The sequence below is a fragment of the Lissotriton helveticus genome, chromosome 11 (genome assembly GCF_964261635.1).
Source record: "Lissotriton helveticus chromosome 11, aLisHel1.1, whole genome shotgun sequence".
NCBI classification, from domain to species: Eukaryota; Metazoa; Chordata; class Amphibia; order Caudata; family Salamandridae; genus Lissotriton; species Lissotriton helveticus.
The window spans coordinates 886049908-886072095 of NC_136072.1; the positions used below are offsets into that span (position 1 = coordinate 886049908).

At 45.6% G+C, this 22188-nt stretch overlaps 1 protein-coding gene across 2 annotated transcripts in view; it reads left to right on the forward strand.

The window, feature by feature from the left end:
• Positions 1-22188, forward strand: part of WSB2 (WD repeat and SOCS box containing 2) — a 366828-nt gene that overhangs the window by 285222 nt on the left and 59418 nt on the right. The window contains exon 11 of one of the 2 annotated variants that reach the window (XM_078667114.1): positions 4600-4640. The exons of the other annotated variant lie outside the window; for it this stretch is intronic. The gene's annotated coding sequence lies outside the window, so the exon portion shown is untranslated. Of the gene's footprint in view, positions 1-4599; positions 4641-22188 lie in introns of those variants that run through there. 2 annotated transcript variants of the gene reach the window in all.

Consider the following 22188-nt stretch of genomic DNA (forward strand, 5'->3'; position numbering starts at 1 on the left):
AATCATGCACCCTCAAAAAGGAGCTAAAATTCAGAACTGTTTTTCAAGATCCATTTTTGAATTTGTGGTGAAAATTATAGCCCACGCCGGGCTCCTTGTCTGGAGGTGAATGTTCCGTTTCCAAGCTGTGCAATCGTGTGAAAAATAACGGCTTGTAACTGACCAGAGTCTTTGAAGCTGCTTAGCTTCTGCTTCCGAAAAAGGCTAAACATCAAACTAAACACTGCAAGGAAAAGCGGACACTAATAATACATATATTTTTTTTAATAACCAAATGTTATTACATTTTGTAGTACACAGCAACATCCACATACAAGTATAATCAAGGAGTATCTTTCCACTGGATCCGATCTTAGAACACCGACAATCCTCCAATCGCATGATAGTTTCACAGAGGTAAACCATGGTGGGTGCACACCCTCCCCCCTATATTTCCTCTTGTTTTCGAGGGTAGCCACAGGCCTCGTAGATTAATAATGATATTTTTAAATGTAATTCAGAATAGCAGATTCCCAAGATTTATTTTGTTTACATTTGTCTACAATAGCCTGGCATTTCCAGTTTTCACTGCAGTAGAGTTGGTGGCTTACCTTCAAGAACTATCCAGTGACTTAGTATTTCTTTTCTACAGAGTCCTCCAGCATAAGCCAATCCTATTCATTAGCATCGGTCTCCTACTCCTGATGCATCTGCAGCATCGACAATTCTCATTACTGATGTACACGGACCATGTACTAACCAGCACCATGTCGTTGTGTTTACACAGTGCAGTGTATTGTTTGGGGATCGACGCCTGCATTTTTCATTGTAGTTTGTTTTTGTTTTTTTTACTTTCGTAAAATTTGTGACCAAATTCATGTTCCATTGTGAGCAGCACTGTCACAGGTTTTCCATCATTGAAAATTATTCCTGTCATCAGTCCTGAATGCTTTGGGCGATTCCTGGATTTTGAGTTGCTTTGTTTCCAAGATGTGGTTTAGACCAGTTTGAAAAACTGCAGGACGTTGTGTAATTATGACCATGCCAACCTCAGGTAGGGACTTTTTCAAATGCTGCTGCTGAAATTGGGGCACATGGTAACAAACTGGAGCGCCCCCTGTGATGAGTGGCTAGTTGCCCCCTCTGCTGCTCTAAAGATGTTCTGGTAACTCTCGAGGTTGATGTCTAATGTTGAGTAGTCTTTACTCTAGATTTGATACATAAGTTAGGTGTAAGTATGTGGCTAACCACCACAGTAATATGCTCACACTATTTTATTGTGATGAGTGTGGAAGCGAAACAAACATCCCATTCTCTCTCACTTTTATATTGGTTTTATGTCCAGTAATAAATGCGGCTTTCCACATCAGAAACTCTAATTACTGCTGCTGTACTGTTCTTCATTTTACTTGTATGCTGACAGCACTGCTACTTTTAACTTAACGTTCAACACAGAACCAAAGCAATATAGGTGCTTGTTGTTAAAGATATGCACTGATGAGAATCTACAGCCAATGGTATCCTCATATCACAATCGTTAAGCTTGTGCCATTGTTGCCTCATGTATCAAGTGTGGTACCCAATTTATGTAAATATATTTAGGTTTGACACACAGGGTTGATTTTGTCCAACTTAAATGAGAGAAAAATTGGTGTAGGAGAAATTCAGGATTTGATCTGATACAGATTAGCATACATATAGAGAACGTGTGCCTGCTGCTCAGAGGGGATTGTGCAACCACAATTTAGTTAGGCAGTGCATGTATTGACGACCCTCATTACAAGTTTGTCGGAATAGAGTGGATTACTATACGTGGTAAATACCATTATCTTAGATTGATATATTTACATGTGTGGTAAATTCCTCCTGTTTCAAGCTTTCAGAAGGATTGTGAGGCATAACATGTGGAATCATTTTTTAATACACTGAATGCCACATGTTTTGGCTTTTTATGGGCCCTTCCTCGCAGTTTTGGCCTGTTGGAATTTATCAGAGGATAATTGTGAGGGTGTGATAATTATCACACAACTCCCAACACAACTCATAATACTGATCCCTTTCCAAACACGTTTGCACAGGAATCAGAATTGAGCCCTTCACTCTTAATGAGGGTTGCTGAGTGATGAAATAAAAAACAATCTTAGATCTGATAGTAAATCGCATAGTTCTAAAATGTTGTTAAAATTGAACAAGTCCATTTTCTTCCATACCTATCGCAGTTTACTTGTCTAAGCACGTGGAATAAAGTACCCGTAGTTGAACCTAACCAGCTTAGTGCAGCCTTTCCAGTTATCATCATCTTTGGGTTCTATTTGCTCTCTTGATTATATTAAACCCATTCTCTATTCCACTGTATTTTAGTGTAAAAGGTCTGTGCTGAGTGTAAGAATGATTTAAATAGGCCTAATAGGTAGTATCCCAAAATACTGCAGTAAACTGTAATAAGTACATTTAATTTTTCTTACATGGATACTGTAGTCATCCATGTGTTACGACATAACTTATACGAATTTCCCGATATTTACTACTATATTGTATGATCTCACAGAAGACATGATTTAATGATAATGCCCTCTGATAAATTGGTGTTATTACCATGAACATATGACTCACTACACAATCTTGCTACAATAAAATGAAACGGTCCTTCTCTGCAAAGAAATTCAAGGCAATACTCACCACAGAATCATTTAAAATAGAATCATACAAGTCACACATAACTCTGACTTCAGTTCAAATTCGTCTTGTATATATTTACTTCAAGAAAAATAAAAGAAATCACCATGATCATCACTGGCCACTTGTGAAGGTATGGTAGACTACAACTGATATCTTGGGTTTATCATCCTTACTCTTGTTGTCCCTGTGAATTGCAAATGAAGAGCTCTTCTTGCAGTCACATAGTGAGCATATGTATTGTGTTTGTGTAAATGGTAGCAGCTCTGCCCTCAAAACATAGTTCTCTTCTACCGCTATGTGGAACTGCTTTACTTTTATGAGATGAGTGAGGGTTATCGAACGTTTGAGCATTTTAGTTTCCTATAGTCACATTTGAAAACTTTTCTCTTAGAGTAAGAGTAACGGTCATAGAAAGAGACATCTCTGGTGATCTAAAGTTGTTATCCAGGAAATGAAGACTTCATACAGCATAGTTGGGTTATTACCGTATTTTGTATAATTTTACAAAATGTCATCAGTAGTAAAAACACCATGTTTTGGATCATCGAAAGGACAGCAACATTCTTGAACAGAGGTTTATCCTACCATTTGTCGTCACAGAAGGATAGAGCAGTGCAGATATTTTTATTGTGTAAAATGAGTAACACAAACACATGCTTGATATTAAGAAGCTTCACTCAAGAGTTCACGTTCTGATCATTTACTGCGATCATATGTGATCTGTGATAATATATTCTCATATCTGTGCCTTGTTACCATAAGTGTACATTGGGATAACGTTTTTCTTGGTATCTTATCACAAAGGGTTGGGTAGACTGTATTCTACAATGTACAAACTGGTCAGTAGATCAGCTAGTTAGGATTCCACTTGTAACATCATTGTATTCTCAGGTTCATAGGTCACAATCCTAGCACAATGGAGCAGCTTTACACCCAGGACATGATAGTGACCGTTCAAGTAGGTAATATTAATGTCTGTTTAATCCAGAAGTGCATTGTTAGCCAACAAAGACAAAAAGCGCAATGCAGTGGTATTGTTTGCATGTATTTTTTAAGGTGGTTTCTTGAAGGTTGTGTGACTTCTATGTATCCATCAGTCGAGAACCTTGGACTTGTTCATTCCAATATCTCCTACTGCCTTCAAATGTTAAGTGTAACACTTATCCTCCTGCAACCCCAGAGACTGCATTAACTGTTTCATCAGGTTGTAGTTTTAAACATCTCATTGCAGCGACGTTTGCTTCCACAGAGACTGTTATGGTAGTCCATGGATTGACAACTCGAGTTGAAGTGTACAGAAACTGTCGAGCATTGCATGAGGTTAATTCTGCAACTATATTCTCACACTTGGGAAAAGTTTCACGACTCCATTCTGTCCTTACTGGATGTAACATTCTAACAGCAATAGAAGCTTCACTATGCCAGCTCAGTTGCATGACTATATACCAAGTAACAAGTGTGGTCCTCCCCTGGAAAGAACTGGGACATAATTGTTCCCACTTTTTATCCATTTGGAAGAGTGCTTTGTCCAAGGTTTGCTACAAATCGGAAACAGGATTTAAACTGGGAGATCGCTCTCTCTACACTTTCAGGTCTATATTGGCCATATAGACATCTTTGTACACATGTATTAGTGTCTTTGCTCCTAATCTTGCGTGAACTGATAATTAATTTGAAAAAACTAAAATCATGATTTATATGTTTGTTGCAAATATGGGTCACTTCATTTTTTCCTAAGATACAGATAGGCCGATTCTGAAAATATTTGCACATGAAAATCTATACATAAAAAAAAATATATATAATTTATTTTTGTAGTGTTGGTATTTGTTCCTGTAATTAAATGTCAATTTTCTGTCTTTTATGTTTGTTTTTACGGAGATGTGAAATATATATTTTATTTAGTATTTTACTTGTGTCTCCTGCTGTGTCTACTTTCAGATAACCTATTTGATCTACATTAAAAACATGGGAGGAGAAAACTTTTGTTTGGAAATGTGTCATTCTTTCCAGGTGTGAATGCTGTATTCCTTCGCCTCTTTCGACACTAAGAACGCTTAACTAAGTAATTAAAGTATAAGTATTGAGAATTGAGTTTTTTGTGATTTTGTTTCTCTTCTACGTAGAATTGTGTAAAATAAATGTGTGGGTAGCACCCTCATGATCATTGCATTAGAAGGGACATATTTTAGGGTCAGGGCGACATGGGGCTAATTATCTGTCATGGTCTTCATCTAGGGCTCTCTGTAGTTGTATCTCCCCTTATTTGGAAAAAGAAGGGGATGTACCTTCAAGAATAGTTTGATAATAACCCCGACCCTCAAGTCAGATAATGTTCTGTTTACAAGGTTGTATTACTCAAGCCTTCTTTCTGGATATTACGAACTAGCAGTACCTGCCCGATTTATTTCTTGTATCATAAAGGCCCAGATTTATTAAGGCTTGGCAGTGGCGCCAAATCTGACAAAGATATATGCTATCCAGCGCTAAAGATGTTTTGTGCTGGAAAGCTGCCCTTTTTCTCAGTGTAAAAACAAATTTGTGCTGCTTTAAGGTAACTCTTTGTAGCAGAAGATAATAGGGGGGAAATGTGTTTATTTCTCTCAAATGAAATCACACCGCATATCTAGTTTGCGGGGCTCTTCTGAGTTTGTATGGGCATAGACATTTGTACTGGAAGGATATACACTCAGTATAAATCATATGCTAGACAACACACGCTCACCCCTTCGCCATGTTGGAAGGCTGCTTAGTCAGTTTGTTTGAACACCAGGGGAGGGGATGACGCCAGCTAAAGATCAATCTTGGTAGGAATGGCTTTGTGCTGCGTTTTCCCCCTTGTGCAACGCAGCACAGGAATTATGGTCACTGTGCTTGCAAAAAATTTGTGAATATCACCTGTATTGTTTCCCTGAGTAACCGCACTCTTGTGAAGGCACAGTTTTGACTTGAAAATAGGAAGTTTTAAGAGTATCACTTGCAGCTTTAAAATTAACCTAATGCTCATGCTGTTTGGCAGGGCGGTCAGTTCTTTCTTCCGCGTTTAAGAGCTAGAATAATAACCGTTCTCGACCAGCGTATACTCATCAATAGTTATAAGCACTGATAGGCCCGCCTATGTGCGGGTGCCCCGGAGCATACCCAAAAATGCATATATACATGTATGTTTAGGGAATAAAAACACGAAGTACCCTCAAATATATATATTTTATGAGGGTACTTCAATATATATATCTCCATCAAAGAAACGTCCGTAATGGGAAACTTCAGCAAGCGGGCACAGAAAAGCCCGGTAATCAAACAGGAAGAAGGCGCAGTTAATCAAACATTGCAAAAAGAAGACGCAGAATCCCAAATGCTGATAATTCCATCCTCTTTATTCCATGATAAAACAGGCAGCATGCTCATTTTCTGGCATGTTTCGGCTTACTAACCTTGATCAGAGGTAAGCTATTTGATAATGTCCATTGACCACGTGTTTTGGAGCCCGAGATAGATATATATATCTATCTCCTTGAAGACCAAGGGATAAAATGCTAAATTGAATTCTTCATTTAAAATAAATATATATCTAATGGCATTTAGAAGGCATGTCAGCCTATAGGCTGTATAGACCATCAACAGCAAAATAAAGCGGGTGCCATTCCTTTAAGACCTCCATGCTCTCATCATGCCCCTCAGGTGACAGAACTGTTCTTTTTTTCCGTCTCCTTCTGTGAGGACCCTGGAGCATTGAGCTCATCGGTTTTTGACTTGCTGTCAAGAATTGTTATTTACAAGCTGTTTTTGACCTGCATTCAAAGTTTTTGAGTGCAATCTGTACTTCTATCCTGTTTTTCTGACTATTTTGCTATAGTGTTTAGTCAGAAATGCCTGCTTGTTCAACAAATGTCCTTTGTCTGGAAGAAAATGGGAAATTCTGATCCATACTCTGTCTGCATTGTGTGTTTGCCATCTTCTCACCAACCAGACAAGTTTTATTACTGTCAACAATTTTCCAGAAGGACCCTGCATGACACAGGAAGAATCAAGCTGGATGCCATACAGGAGAGCGAAAAGTCGAGATCTACAAGTGGCCTTGAAGGTTCTCAGCAACCTTTCAAAGAGCCCTCCTCAAGTGCGAGCTGAGCACAGGAGCAGAAAGGAAAAAAGAAGACCACGCTCTGCCTCCTCCTCCTTGTCGGCGGAGAGAAGATCAAGGTCGAGAATACCTGTTTTCTTATCGCCCCGATCAACGGGAAGGCCTCTGCAGCATGCAACGACGTAAAGGGAGAAATCGCCATTGAGGCATTCTACACCAGACCTGTCGACGAAGAAATATTCTACGTCGAAACCGCTTACTCTGGCGTCCAGAACTGAAGTCGACGTTAGTCTAGACTTGGGTCTGCATTGAGAACATCTCCGCCACTTCACAGGTTGATGTTGACAAGCCCTCGACAAAGGTCGACGTCGGGATCTCCACCAACGTCCGAACACACACGTTCAACGTCGAGAGCCCCACCACCAAGCAGGCATGGTCGGTCAACGCCAAACTCGACATACGTCTGGCCATATGATTTAATCATTGGAGGCCGTGCCGTCATCCAGTCACTGATGTCCAGACAAAGGCGCTCAGCATCCAGAAGGCCGACGTCGAGACCTCTGACTTCACACGTGTCTCAACCAGCGAAGACACAGATGACTTCTGATTCACCTGCACCGAAGACTAGACCCCCATCGACGATGAGAGAAGTGCAAGCAAGTGAAATACAGAGATCAGCATCGAGATCTAGAGGGTCAACGTCAAGAAGCACATCATCCTCTCCAGAACTCAGACTTGTCCAGATTGCTCTGGAGGAATCCCCTAGTTGAGAACAACCGACACTGCCAGTTAATCTTTCACTGTGCTGGCTACAAAGAGGGAAAGAGTGGAGAATTCCAGGTCTTGCTTTGGACTTTTCTCAAACCTATTCACCTTCCAGAATCACCACTGGTGCTCCTCCTCCTGCAACAACTGCCACAAGATCTCAAAGAAAGCCACGTTCTCCTTCAGCAAGAAGGTCTCGGTCTTGGACACCTTGCAGAAGATCACCTCCTAGATTTCATCACTCCCACTCGTCCAGATCTCGGAGGCAATAACACGGGTCTTCTTCCTGCTCTACAGATACATCGAGACTGTCTGTTCGATGACTACTCACTTACCCTGTCTGCGACCCCCTCGAGCTAGGGTTATGCCAGTGGACAACCTTGTCACATTTAATGAAGTCCTATGTAGATGTGCAGCTAAGCTAAACATTGAGATGCCTGCTCCAACCACCTCCTCATCCGTAATTTTTTTAAACACAGCGTCACAGGTCGTCTTCTAGACCTCCGTTTCCTCTGGTACCTGGTCTGCTTCAACCAGCTCTTCAGATCTTTCTTACACCAGTGTTGATAGGGCCTGCACCATTGCACATTACAAAGAAGTGCAAAGCACCAGACCAGGATCCACTCTTTTTGAGAACTGATCCACCACTGGGTTAAGTCATAGTGGCAGCGGCTAGGAAGACTCACCCAGGGGCAACGTCCTCTACAGTACCACCCGATAAGGACAATAAGCAGATGGACTCCCTCTGGAATAGGATGTGCAACACCTCTCCCTAAATGAAAGACGCTAGTGCCTCAGCACTTTCTGCTGGATTCCTCACCTTTTGAATTACCCCTGTGCCAGCATTCCACAGAAACTTTTTTCTAGCTCTCCCACGTCGACAAGGACGTCATAATGGCACGGCTCCGCTCGCGACTCGGTATGACGTCACCGGAGCCACAAGAAGACTCTCCATGGAAATTTATTGTTGTAATTTCCGAATTAAGGGGTCCCCCAGCCGAAAGTATTCATGTAGCCTCTTTGCTGCAACTATCATGGACAGCAACCTTTCTTGTGGCCATCACTTCAGCATGCTAGAATTCGGGTATTCTGCTCTGAAGAGCCATACACAGTTTTTTAAAACAATAGGGTGATGAGGAGAACTCATACCAGCTTCCTTCCAAAGGTAGTTTTAGACTTCCACATTAATCAAAATGTCTCATCGCTGGCTTTTATTTTCCCCTAGTACATCTACTCTAGTTGAAAAGCTTTACACTCTTGATGTAAATAGGGTTCTGAAGTTCTAGGTAGATAAAACCAAAGACAGACATTAGAAGGGTCATAGCACCACTTCATTAATTATGGTCTGGTGAGAACAGGTTTGGCATCATCAAAACACACTATCTCTAGGTGGATAGTTTCCTGTATACTTCTTTCATATCATCTAGCCAAGAGGTCCTTGTCTAGGAGGCCTAAAGCACATTCTACTAGAGGAAAGGCTGCAACTGCAGCTCTTTTAAGAAATGTACTAATTACCGAAATATGCAAGCCTCTACATGGTGATCATTACCTACTTTCTCAAGGCAATGTCTAGATTGAGATTCTAAAGCAGATACTCTAGTAGGACAGGCTTCTTTGCGGAATCTTTGCTGGTAGTTGTTGGACCTGTTGTTGTTTTATGTTGGCTGCTTGTGGGATGGGCTTGCTATTCTATTTAGTGCTTAAGACTATTGATGAGGATCCCCTGGAAGAGAAGGAACCTAGTTTCCTGTAAGCCTAGTTTTCTTCCAGGGGAATCCTCATCAAAGTCATGAACAACCCACCCACCTCCCGGACAGAAACTGTTACAGCTCTCAACACTTGCTTCATCCTGGATTCCTCATCACTTTAAAAATTACCTGACCTAACTGTCACCTGTGGGGGCATGAGGGGTGTTAGATTTGGGGGTATCTAATTGTCATAGGTAGGTTGTTGTGACAAATAGGGACCCTTGCCTCTAGTCTGGATAAGGGGATTACACTCCTAAAATAACCCCTGCTCACCCCCTTGGTAGCTTGGCACGAGCAGACAGGCTTATATCTGAAAGAAACAGGTTAGTATTAGATTCCTTACCTTAGAATATCCAGGCAGTATGTAAAGCATTTGTGACCACATACAGTAACCCTGTGACAACACTACAAATGGACACCACACAGATTTTATATAAAAAATAAGTATACTTTATATAGAGTTACCACAAGACTAATGAACGGCAAAAATCCAAAATACTGTACTTCTAGACGGTAGTTTTTGCTTAGTTAAGTTAATTTCTTAAGATGCGACACTTTGCGTCAATGTACCTTACGATGCGTTGCGCTTCCACACAAGTAATGTTGCAGCGATGGAAATGCGGCAAAGTTCTGGTGCAAAGAAATTAAGACGATGCTCCCTCCTTGATGCGACACGCTTCCCGGTGATGCGGCGGCGTCTGCGGCGACGTCGATCCTCTTCTCCGGCGATGCAAGATACTTTCAGCCGCGACCGTCTCTGCGACAAGCTTCCCAGCGATGCGGCAGCGTCTTCAGCGATGCGAGTTGTTTCCACAACGATGGAAGCCGCAACAGGCCCTGCGACACTATTCCCGGTGATGCGGCGACGTCGATCCTTGCCGCAACAGACCCTGCTACACGCTTCTCAGAGATGCGGCGGCGTCTGATGCGATGTCGATCCGTCTCTCCTGCGAAATACTTCCCGGCAATGCGTCGGCGTCTGCTGCAACGTCGATTCTCTTCTCCGGGGATGCGGGGCGATTCGTGTTGTGCAGCGGCAGTTCTGCGACGCACTTCTCAATCTTGAGTCGCGCTTCCAGCTCCTTGCAACACGCAAATCCCCCACAAAGTCCAGCACAGCTGCAGGCACTTCAGGAAGACTTTTGGGGAGCTGGTGGGTGAAGTCTGTTGTCCCTGAGACTTCAGCAGGAGGCAAGCTCTTTTCCAAGCCCTTGGAGATCCTTCACAAGTTGAAAGTAAAGCACACAAAGTTCTTTCTCCTTTCTTTGGCAGTCAGGCAACTACTGAAGGCCAATCCCCCAAGCAGCACTTCAGCTTAGGGATAGTCTCTCCTCAGTTTCTTCAGGTTCCTCTCCTCAGCAAAGGTTTCTTCTTGTAGTCCAATAGTGATCAAATGTCATGGGATCAGGGTCCCAATATTTATACCTCAAAATACTTTGTTTTCTGAGGGGAGAGTGGCCTTTGCCCAGTCCAAACCAGTTCTGAAGCACTCTGTTTACCAGACTTCTCCTTTCCTTTCACAGTGTAGGGCACACAGGAGGTGGAGCCAGCATTGTGGAAGGCAAGTACAGCCCTGGAGCACTTTGTTGACAGGACTCCTTCTCTTCTTTCAGTGTTTAGGGCAGAGGCATCAGCCGCTCCACAGGAGGTGGAGACAGCATTGTAGAGGGAAGCCCCAGCTCTATTCAGGTCCCAGGTGCAACTCCTCCCTCCCATCTAGATGCAGATCTCTCTATTCACCACTGGGCTGCCCCAGCCTGTCTCCTGGAATCCCCCAGCCCTGTCACTCACAAACTCCAGACAAAGGAATACACAACCTAGCAGAGGCAGGCTTGAAAGGTTAGACAAGAAAATACCTACTTTCTGAAAGTGGTATTTTCAAACACAGAATATTAAAACCACCTGTACTAAAAGATGTATTTCATTATTCTGAGTTCAGGCATTCTAACCTCGAATTTCTACCATGTTCTCTGAGTCAGTTAGGATTATAAAATGTAGCAATTCTAACAGCCCATTCAGGCCTAAAGAGAACAGGTAGCCTTGCAATAGTGAATGGCTGCAATTCACTATTAGGACATGCCACACACACCAGGGCATGTCCTACCTTATACTTACAATGCACCTTGCCCTTGGGCCTACCATAGGGGTGTCTGATGTGAAGAAAAGGGAAGGTTTAGGGACTGGCAAGTGGGTGCACTTGCCCAGTCAGCATGACAGTACCAGACTGCACTCTGGCTCTGAAATGGTAGACCTTAAACACATTTTACAAGGCTGCTTATATGGGTGGCACAACCAGTGCTGCAAGCCCACCAGCAGCATTTGGATTCACACGCCCTGGGCACACTCAGTGCACTGTACTAGGGTCTGACAAGTAAACCAAATAGCCAAACATGGAACCACTGATTAATACATCAATTTACAATAGGGAGCACTTGCACTGTGGCACTGGATAGCAGTGGCACTGTGCCCAAAGCATCTAACCAGTAAAAAACACATGAGGCAACAGCAAAAATGAAAGGGAGACCCACACCAATGGTGCCAGGTCTAACACGTGTCCCCTCCAGCTGAACTCCTGGGAGTTCTCATCACTAAGGCGGAAAAATCTGGACAGACCATCAGCGTTTGTGTGTTCTGTACCAGGGCGGTGTTCCACCGTAAAGTCCATACCCTGCAGGGAAATGGACCACCTCAACAGCTTTCGATTCTCACCCCTCATCTGCATTAACCATCTGAGGGGCCTGTGGTCTCTCTGAACTTGGAAGTGAGTCCCAAACCGGTATGGTCTCCGCTTCTTCAGTGCCCAGACCTCAGCAAATGCCTCACGCTCAATAGCACTCCACCTCTGTTCCCGTGGAAGTAACCTCCTACTAATGAAGGCTACAGGTTGATCTAGGCCCTCCTCATTCAGAACAGCCCCCCACACCATGCTCTGAAGCATCTGTTTGAACGATAAACTCACTTGAGGAGTTGGGTGCCATGAGCACGGGCGCCATGCACATGGCAGCTTTCAGGGCCTCAAAAGCTTTCTGACAGGTGTCAGTCCAGATCACCTTCTTGGGCTGCTTCCTGGAAGTCAGCTCTGTCAAGGGTGCAACAATGTTGCCATACCCCTTGACAAACCTCCTGTAATACCCTGTGAGTCCTAAAAAGGCTCTCACCTCTGTCTGGGTTTTGGTGGCTCCCAAGCCAGGATGGTTTCAGTCTTGGGTTGTATGGGCGCCACCTGCCGCTCCCAACTTGGTGTCCCAAGTACACCAAGGAACCCTGCCCGATCTGGCACTTACTCGCCTTGATTGTGAGGCCTACCTTCCGCAGCGCCAACAACACTTCCCAGAGGTGGCGCAGATGTTCCTCCCAACTGGCACTGAACACTGCAATGTCATCCAGGTAGGCGGCACTGAAATCATCAAGTCCAACCAGCACCTGGTTGACCAACCTCTGAAAGTGGCATGGGCATTCTTCATCCCAAAGGGCATAACACAGAACTGGAAATGCCCATCTGATGTGGAGAATGCTGACCTCTCCTTTGCCCCATCAGTCAAGGCGATCTGCCGGTACCCAGACGTTAAGTCAAACGTGCTGAGGTACCGTGCAGCCCCTAGCCGATCAATGAGCTCATCAGCTCTGGGGATGGGGTGTGCGTCAGTCTTTGTGACTGAATAGAGCCCTCTGTAGTCCACACAGAACCGGAGTTCGGGTGTGGCACCCGGCGCTGCAGCCTTTGGGACCAAGACAACTGGGTTGGCCCAAGGACTGCTAGAGGACTCAATCACCCCTAGCGCAAGCATCTTTGAGATCTCCTCTTTGATGCAAGCCCTCACCCTTTCAGTTACCCTGTAAGTTTTATGCTTCACAGGTAAGCTGTTGCCTGTATCCACATCATGGACGCACCAATCTGTGACAGCAGGAACCAGGGAGAACAGATCAGAAAACTGTCCCAGCAACTGGCGGCAGTCATTCTGTTGCTCATGGGCCAGGGTGGTAGAGAGGTTAACACCATCCACTGACCCATCTTGCTCTGTTGCAGACAGGAGGTCAGGAAGAGGCTCAGTCTCCTCCATTGCAGCATCTGTTGCTAAGAGCATGCCCACTTCAGACCTCTCTAAGTGGGGCTTAAGGTGGTTGACATGCAGGAACCTCAAGGGGTTCCTGGGAGACCGCAAATCCACCAAGTAGGTAACTTGGTCTCCACCAAGTAGGTAACTGGTCCAGAGACCAGGTAACTGGTCTCTGGCGCTCTACAACCTCAAACGGTCCACTCCACTTATCCTGGAGCACGCAAGGCTCCACTGGGGCCATGACCCACACTTTCTGGCCAGGTTGAAGCTCTACCAGAGTGGCATTCTGGTCATACCAGCGCTTCATCTCCTCCTGGCTGGCTTCCAGATTTGCCTCAGCGATTTGCCTGAAATGCCTAGCCTAGTTCCTGAAGGCCAGCATGTAGCTATATACATCCTGGGGAGGTTTCCTGGGAGATTGCTCCCAGCCTTCTTTGACCAGACTCTGAGCTTCTCTATGGACACCCAGTCAGAGGACCTCTAAGGGACAGAACCCTAGAGATTTATGTGGCACCTCACAGTATGCAAAGAGTAGGCATGGTAAGAGGACGTCCCACTTATGCCTCATGGGTTCCTCAAGACCCATTATCATGCCTTTAAGGGTCCGGTTGAACCTTTCAACCAACCTGTTTCCTTGGGGGTGGTAAGGAGTGGTGAACTTGTAAGTTACACCACATTCCTGCCACAAGGACTTCATATACTTAGAAATGAAGTTGGGCTCCCAGTCAGACACTACCTCGCAAGGGAATTCCACTCAGGAGAAAATTCCCATCAGTGCTCGTCCCACCACGGGGACCGTCACTGTCCTCTGAGGTATGGCTTCCGGGTATCGGCTGGCATGGTCCACCAAGACCAGAAGGAACCTGTTGCCCATGGCTGTCTTGGGGTCCAGTGGCCCCACTATGTCAATCCCCACCCACTCAAAGGGGGTACTGACCACAGGGAATGGCTGGAGAGGAGCCTTCAGCTTCCTCCCACTCTTTCCACTTGCCTGGCAAGTCTGACAAGTCCTGCAATGAGTGTCTGAACTCTTGCGCATTTGGGGCCAATGAAAGCGGGTGATAAGCCTCTCAAAGGTCTTGTTCTGCCCAAAATGTCCTGCTTACGGCACATCATGAGCCAGCCCCAGTAGTCTCTAAACTTCTGGGGTACCACCAGCACACAGGCTGACCCAGGCTTAGCAACCTTAGGCTCACTATACAGGAGAGCATTCTCCCAGTAAATCCAATGTGATCCTGACTGATCACCTGCTGCCTGGCTAGCAGCCTGTTGCCGCAAGCCCTCAAGAGAAGGGCATTCTCTCTGCTCCCGGCAGAATTCTTCCCTGGAGGGGCCTCCTTCTTGCTGCCAATGGGTCAGCTCAGGCAGGTCCCCCAGTTCAGCTACTTGTTCCCCAGTAGGCTCCTGGGCATCCCCCTCAGGGTCTACCTCCTCCTGGGCCGTGGGATCTTCGGGTGCCGGTTTCCCTCACCTCTCTCGAAGGCAGGTTCCTGGGCCTCACTCTCGGGCTCCAGGTCCTCTTGAGCACCCCTACTGGCTGCCATTGAACGGGTTGTCACGCACGCCCAGTCAGGCAGACCCACCATCTTCAAGTGAGTACTCTTCTCCACCCTGAAATGTTACAAATGTGGGGACCTGGGTTACACGGCAGGTGATCAGTGGGTGCTGTTTTCCAAGTAGGCGGCACCTGGGATCACCTGCCTTGTAACCCAGGTCCCCACATTTGTAACATTTCATGGGCCCCTGTGGACCGGACTACCTGTCGGGACCCCTTGCTTTCTCTCAGGGAGTGGCTGGGAACCTTTCCTTGATTCCCTTGGGGACTACTTTGGGGCCCTTTGCTTAACTCCTTCTGTTTACACTTGTCCCCCCCACTCTTCTGCTGGGGACCCTGCCCACCTTTGGCTGAGTCTCCTATGTGACCCTTTTGGACCCGGGTGCTCACCCAGTGGTCCGCCTCCTCAGCAAGCTTCCTAGGGTTAGTCAACTTGCTATCGATCAGGTGCTGGCGCAGCTCAGGAAAACAATTATTAGACAAGTGCTCCAATGCAACCAAATCAAAGAGACCTTGAAAATCATTATTTCCTGCCCTTTACCCAACCATCCAGTGCTCTGCAAAAGAAAGTGACATATTCAGCCCAGGTACTGTCCTCTATCCTCTTACAAGACCTGAACCTCTGCCTATAGAGTTCAGGGGTCAAACCATACCTAGACATTTAGACATCCTTCATGTGGCTGTATGAATTGTGGACTTCAGAAGCCAAGTCTAACAATGTATCCCCCCCCTCCCTAACTAAGAAACCTTCACCACAACCCTGCTCCCCAATCTCTCTCAGGGACCAGGTGGGAAGACATGGCTACCTCATAGGCTCTGAACCACTTCCCAATATCATCATTTGTGTAAAACTCTTTCACCACATCTTTGGGAATATTCACCCTAGCTTCCACAGGCACTGACGGTGTGATGCCACCAGAGGGAGGAATCTCTAAACTCTTGGCCTTCAATTCCAACTCCCTCAAAACTTTTTCATGTTCAAATTGCAATTTCTTTTCCTTTATGGCTAACTTTCTAGTTTGCATTTCAAATTCCAGCTGCCCACTTAACTTGAGCTTGGTCAGCTCCATTTCATGCACCCTGCAACCCTTTCCTGTCCTCCAGCTCTTCTGGAGACAGTCCACTGGCAGAAACACTGCTACCTGCTGGGGAGACTACTTTCTTCCCCCCTGGACCCAATAGACCTTGCAGCTGCTCATCTGCATTCTCAGCCCCTTCCTCAGTGGCATTCCTTGCTTCAAACCAGGCCCTCAGCGCCCTTTGCAAGTCCTCCTTCCTGGAGATACCAGTGGTAGAAACTTTGCATCTTCTGCAGAAATGCTTGAGCTGTTTTAAGGTGTAGCATTCTAGTCTCTCTTTTTCCCATTCCAGATCAACGGAGGCTATGGGTTCTGCTTTCTCTATGGTAATTGAATTTGGCATCTTCCAAAAATAGAAAATCCCACAAAGGATTCTACCAAAAAAAAGTATGTGGTTGCTCTATGGTCTGCACTCACTAAGTAGTGTTCACCAATCACTCTACATGAGTCACAAATGCAAGTCCAGAATCCCCCCCCCCCCCCGACCGCCAATGTTAGATTTGGGGGTCTCTAATTGGCACAGGTAGGTACTTGTGACAAATAGGGACCCTTGCTTCTAGTCAGGATAAGGGGATTACACTCCTAAAATAACCTCTGCTCATCCCCTTGGTAGCTTGGAACGAGCAGACAGGCTTATTTCAGAGGCCGTATGGAAAGCATTTGTTACCATATACAGTAACCCAGTGACAACAATACAAATGGAGACCACACAGATTTTATATAAAAAATAAGTATACTTTATATAGTTACCACAAGACCAATAAACAACAAAAATCCACAATACTGTACTTCTAGATGGTAGTTTTAACTTATTTAAGTTCAGTTCTTAAGATGCCTCTTTAGAAAAATTGGGGCCCCTGCAAATTAGGATAAACCCTAGCAGGGTAATCTATGTTTTAGTAATCGTTAGCATGTGCACACCGGGTTACGTGTAATTATACTTTTAGAGTAACTTTAGACGTTAATGTGAGATAAAAACTTTTCCAACCAGTATCTTTGAGTGTTAAATCTTTTTATTTTATTATTCTCTCTTTTTAACTTTTTTATATATAAATTGTGAATCTGATGTGATTCTGTGTTTGATAATTGAAGTTGCTTACTGTGTAGATATTTTATTAACTAAGCAAACTGTTTGTGTTATATGTAAAAAGAATATGTACAAAAAATGATGGAAATGGTATATAAAAAGTAAAAAAGAAAATAAGAGTGTTCTCCCAAAAAAAAGTGTATACATCAGATTCACAATTTATATATAAAAAAGTTAAAAAGAGAGAATAATAAAATAAAAAGATTTAACACTCAAAGATACTGGTTGGAAAAGTTTTTATCTCACATTAACGTCTAAAGTTACTCTAAAAGTATAATTACACGTAACCCGGTGTGCACATGCTAACGATTACTAAAACACAGTTCTTAAGATGCCACACTTTGCGTCAATGTACCTTACGATGCGTTGCGCTTCCACAAAAAGTAATGTTGCAGCGATGGAAATGCGGCAAAGGTCTGGTGCAAAGAAATAAAGATGATGCTCTCTCCTTGATGCGACGACGTCGATCCTCTTCTCCGGCTATGCGAGATACTTTACAAGATGCGAGCCGCGACCGGCCCTGCGACAAGCTTCCCAGCGATGCAGCGGCGTCTGCAGCAACGTCGATCCTCTCTACTGGCGATGCGAGTTGCTTCCACAACTATGCGAGCCGCAACAGGCCCTGTGACACTCTTCCCGGTGATGCGGCGGCATCTGCGGCGACGTCGATCCTCTTCGGCAATGAGCTGCGACAGGCCATGTGACACGCTTCTCAGAGATGCGGTGGCGTCTGATGCAACGTTGATTCTCTTCTCTGGGGATGCGGGGGGCTTGGTGTTGTGCAGCGGGAGTTCTGCGACACACGTCTTGATCTTGAGTCGCGCTTCCAGCTCCTTGCAACACAAATCCCCCACAAAGTCCAGTACAGCTGTAGGCACTTCAGGAAGACTTTTGGGGAGCTGGTGGGTGAAGTCTGTTGTCCCTGAGACTTCAGCAGGAGGCAAGCTCTTTTCCAAGCCCTTGGAGATCCTTCAAAGTTCTTTTTCCTTTCTTTGGCAGTCAGGCAACCACTGCAGGCCAGTCCCCCAAGCAGCACTTCAACTTAGGGATAGTCTCTCCTCAGTTTCTTCAGGTTCCTCTCCTCAGCAAAGGTTTCTTCTTGTAGTCCAAAAGTGATCTAATTTCTTGGAATCAGGGTCACCTTATTTATTAATTCAAAATCCTTTGTTCTCTGAGGGGAGAGGGGCCTTTGCCCAGTCCTAACCAGTTCTGAAGCACTCTGTTTACCAGACTTCTCCTTTCCTTTCACAGTGCGGGGCAGAAACATCAGACTCCCCACAGGAGGTGGAGCCAGCATTGTGGAAGGCAAGTACAGCCCTGGAGCACTTTGTTGACAGGACTCCTTCTCTTCTTTCAGTGTGCAGGGCAGAGACATCAGCCGCTCCAAAGGAGGTGGAGCCAGCATTGTAGAGGGAATGCCCAGCCCTATTCAGGTCCCAGGTGCAACTCCTCCCTCCCGTCTAGATGCAGATCTCGCTATTCACCACTGGGCTGCCCCAGCCTGTATCCTGTAATCCCCCAGCCCTGACACTCACAAACTCCAGACAAAGGAATACACAACCTAGCAGAGGCAGGCTTGAAAGGTTAGGCAAGAAAATACCTACTTTCTAAAAGAGGTATTTTCAAACACAGAATATTAAAATATTAAATATTAAAACCAACTTTACTAAAAGATGTATTTTATTATTCTGAGTTCAGGCATACTAAACTCAAATTCCCACCATGTTCTCTGAGTCGGTTAGGATTATAAAATATAACAATTCTAACAGCCCATTCTGGCCTATGGAGAACAGGCAGCCTTGCAATAGTGAAAAACGAAACTGGCTGTAATTCACTATTAGAACATGCCACACACAGCAGGGCATGTCCTACCTCATACTTACAATGCACCCTGCCCATGGCCCTACCATAGGGGTGTCTGATATGAAGAAATTGGAAGGTTTAGGGACTGGCAAGTGGGTGCACTTGCCCAGTTAGCATGACAGTACCAGACTGCACGCAGGCTCTGCAATGGCAGACCTTAGACACATTTTACAAGACTGCTTCTGTGGGGGGTCAAACGGCAGCAGGTTCACTCACCGGACAGCACGCCAGCACGCAGCTCCTGCCCCTGGGTTGGGAACGCTGTAGGTCTCGCCGCCATCATCCATCCAGGAGCGGCCTGAGACTACAGCTCCCAGCGGGCTTTGCGTGTACTTCCTGTGTCCCGCTGTGTTCGCGCCCGGAGGCGCTACAAAGCCCAGCCTATCCCTCGGTGGAGCGGGGGTCAAACGGCAGCAGGTTCACTCACCGGACAGCACGCCAGCACGCAGCTCCTGCCCCTGGGTTGGGAACGCTGTAGGTCTCGCCGCCATCATCCATCCAGGAGCGGCCTGAGACTACAGCTCCCAGCGGGCTTTGCGTGTACTTCCTGTGTCCCGCTGTGTTCGCGCCCGGAGGCGCTACAAAGCCCAGCCTATCCCTCCGCGTCGCGGGACGCGCGCGGGCGACACCGGGCGCCCAAGCACGACACCGGGCGCCCAAGCACGATCAGGGACGGGTCGGGCCACATCCCTTTCATCATGGGTAAGCGCAAACTGGCTACAGCGGCGGCAGGTGAAGCAAACGCTAAGGTGCCTAAGTACACAACTAGCATTATTACGTACTTGACTACAAAGGTGGGGGAGCTATCGACGCAGATTGCAGAGTCAGAGCGCGAGTTGGGTCTTGCCACCAGCCCTGGGGCTGTTAACACATCCAATGCCACTGTTATAAATTGTATCCCGCTGGAGCCTAGGGTTATTATTGAGCCCTGTAGAACCACCCTGCCACAATCCTCCACAGCTCTTCCTTTCCCGGTTTTGCCTGAAACTGTGATACCATCATTCCCTATGACCCTGGGGGATGTAGGAAGGACTGCATCAAACCAGGAGGGGCCGCTACAGCCAATTTATGTTACTGAGGAGGGTATTTCGGCCCTGTTGGAAAAACTGTTTACAGATAGACTGGAAACCGCTTTAATCCAGATTGCCTCTGACATCACTGAGACACTGAGGGATTGTGTTAAGAATCTTATGGCAAAATGTGAGCGCATCAATGATGCCCTTAATACTCGGGCCACCTCTTCCCTTATACCTATGGCGCCATGTCCTACAGTTGAGCAGGTTTCTGCCCCTAAGGTTGGGGGTTCATCCACTATGAGGTCGGCTGTTAACTCTATAGTGATCACCGATAATCCTGTTCAAAATAAAGGGAAAGTGGACAATGGGATATATATTCCCACGACGATGGCTGCTCCCAGTGTCAATACCTCTGTAAGGTCTAGAGGTCAGCTGGGGGCTGTGGCAAGAAGAACACCTCCATTAAATCTACCCCCGGAGGCAACACCTTTTGTCGCAATCTTGGTTAACGTGCCTAAACTTGAAGATGGGGAGGTGGAACATCATGACACTCTTCTTAAGCACGTTAAAAAATGGTGTAATGCCAACTGCACGGGAGAAAGTAACATCGCAGATAATATTGTGACAAGCAGAAGGGTCAACTGGGTGGGCACAAGCAAGAAAGAGGTAGTGGGTGATTGTGTCATTGTCAATTTTAAATCTAGAAATGTTGCCACCCGCCTCCTCTGGGATGACTCCCCTGTGGACCCTGTAGGTAAGGGTGTTCGGGCGATGCCTCTTGGCTTTTTTATCCCCGAGTCCATAGACCAGGTACTGCGGAGAATAACAAGTCACATTTTACTGAAAATACTTGGGCGGAGGACAAACTTATTTCACCTATGTTTGCTAATGATTGGGTGAAAAAGCCTTGTAAGGGCAGTGGCTCAGTTAATTCTGTAAGGATTATTCCCCCAAATGATTTATTTCTGTCAAATAGGTACACGGCCCTAACCGATAGAATAGATACTGAATGACTAGAGCCTGAGTATGAAAACCTGACTGTCCCATGCCAAGGTTATGCAGAGGTTAACCCGTCAGAAGTCATGGTTAAAACTGCCATAAATGACCCATTAGAATCGAGCAGGGGGCATATCAGGTTATTATCATGGAACATTGCGGGTTTACGGGCAAAACAGGATGACCCGATTTGGCTACAACAATTGAAGGAACATGATATAGTTGCCCTACAAGAAACCTGGTCAAAAGATAAGGGTTTCTGGGTAGATGGTTATATTTCATTCTCTGTTAATGCCCAGAGCTCCACGGCGGGAAGGGATAGAGGGGGTCTGCTATTCCTTGTTTCAATCAAAATAGCAGGGACAGTTAAAGAAGTCCCTAGTTCCTCTCACTTCTTTCAGTTGGTGGAAATTAATTTGAAAGACAAGAACAAGTTTGTGTTTATAAATTGTTATAACTCCATGCAGGGGGGGGCCCCTAATTTTGTTTTAGAAGGTTTATCGGCCTTTTTAACAAATTATATGTCAAAACAAACCACTTTTGTTCAGCTAATTATGATGGGTGATTTTAATGTTCACCTGTGTGAGTCTCACTGCCACATCGTAGATGATACCGGCCCAGATTACACATCGTTGCCACATTTTGAACACAGCCCTAAGGGTGTGGCAATGGAAAACCTGTTATCATCTCATGATTTATATGAACCAGGATTCTCAGATCCAACAAATCGTGTGGTCACGTATAACGCAAGGGGGAGTGAATCGATTATCGATTACTTTTTCATGTCCCCGGGGCTTCTACGCTATGTATTGTTTTATAATGCAATTGTAAGCGGGTTCAGTGACCACAATCCGGTGTTGTTGGTTTTGGACGCCTACTCTGGCTTATGCAAAGGGGAATTGAGGCCCTCCTCTGCAAGGGATGTAAGGAGCAGAGATCAGGGAAGGCGCCTCAAATGGTGTAAAGTCTGCCCAGAGGACTTTCATGGTCTAATTGAGCAACATATGGCAGCCGAAATTGAGAAATGTAGGGATGGAGAGAGGAGGGGGGGGGATGTTGTTAGTGCCTTCGAAGTGATTTGTGCCAGAGTAGAAAAAGAGCTCACAGCCAAGCCAAGGAGGGGTCCTGCACCAGTGTTTAGGTGGTTTGATCGCACTTGCTCGAAGTCACACTCGGCTCTTTTGAAAGCCCTTAGACAATCCCCTAGAGATAGGTCTTTGGTGGCACAGTTGAGAAAAGATTATGCAATGGCGATTAAATCACGAAAAAAGGCCATTAAAGA